This window comes from Egretta garzetta, unplaced genomic scaffold (assembly GCF_000687185.1).
Source record: "Egretta garzetta isolate BGI_Z169 unplaced genomic scaffold, ASM68718v1 scaffold248, whole genome shotgun sequence".
Taxonomy (NCBI): Eukaryota; Metazoa; Chordata; class Aves; order Pelecaniformes; family Ardeidae; genus Egretta; species Egretta garzetta.
The window spans coordinates 3,501,329-3,502,505 of record NW_009260596.1 but is presented as its reverse complement, the minus strand read 5'-3'; the positions used below and the strand labels follow the sequence as shown (position 1 = coordinate 3,502,505).

General features: G+C 43.4%; 1 long non-coding RNA gene across 1 annotated transcript in view; it reads right to left on the bottom strand.

The window, feature by feature from the left end:
- Positions 1-777: 777 nt before the first annotated feature.
- LOC118452888 overlaps positions 778-1,177 on the bottom strand; it is a 13,275-nt gene continuing 12,875 nt past the window's right edge. The window contains exon 3 of the long non-coding RNA XR_004842754.1: positions 778-807. This is a non-coding gene — a long non-coding RNA (uncharacterized LOC118452888). The remainder of the gene's footprint in view (positions 808-1,177) is intronic.

The window sequence follows — 1,177 nt, the reverse complement described above, 5'->3', positions numbered from 1 at the left end:
GTATAAAGAGGAGTAATACAAAATAGCTGCTGGATCATAACATGCAGATTGCAACCTGCAATTCAAGCTCTTCCACAAACCACTTGTAACCTCCCTTCCTGCACAGAGTTTTCTTGCCCATTTTCAAACAGTGGAGTTATCCATGTTCATCTGGAACTTCCCCCTTTGGTCTGAAACATCTCTAACCCATGGGATGTTACACAGTTCATGCTACTGTCTGCACTGGCCCACCTCTGTGGGTAAGATGGAATTGTTTACTGTTATATGTCATTCTGTAAAACTGTATTTGATTAAGTGCTTTCTATTTTGGAAAGTGGTGTAGGATGTGATAAAATAAAAAGGAAAGGTTTGCCCATTATTAAAAAAAGCTTATGTTAAAATGACCTCAGCTTGATTCTCTGCTTAGGTCAATTTTAAAGTGTGCTCTATGGCTTGAGCAACTGTGGATACATCCCTAGCAGAACAAGGACATCAGGTTCTGATAGGATTGGAATGCTCTTAAAGGGGAAATGCTTAGCCAGTGTACGGGACGCTATTAAAGGGGAAATGCTTAGTTGCTAGAGTAGAGAAGCAGTAACCGCAAGTAGGGTAAGATGATGATAATGAAATAACCAATGAGTGAGTTAGAGGCTTATATGCTTGCTGGATAGACAGTAGCATGTATGAATTAGAAAAGTCGACGTGACTGTGTGTACGGGACTTGGAAGAGTATAAAAGCTGTCTGCAAAGCTATAATAAACGGCTTCTGGAGATCATATTGGTCGATGTCAGGAGACTGGTCTTCTGCATGTGGTGACCCCGACGTGCCTACGATGGCGCACCCCAACGTGCCTACAATGGCACCCCCCCACCCTGATGTGTCTATGATGGCACACCCCGATGTGCCTGCGATGGCATAGTGATTTTATGAAAAGGCGGAAGGACTCGGCTGATGACGGAGTAGCTGGTCTACCTGGGATTTGAAAGAATATTGAAGACACTGCGCAGTGGAGCACCTACGGAAAAAGGTGAGCAGCCGAGGCTGGAACATGGGGACGGCTATAACTAAAAAGTAATACAGGACATGTTCCAGCATATTCTCTCTGTGAGAGAACTGAAATATGATAAAAAGACTTTAAATCGCTTATTGCGATGGGGACAGTCACATGGTTTTTTTACCTCAGCTCGAGATGCTTTT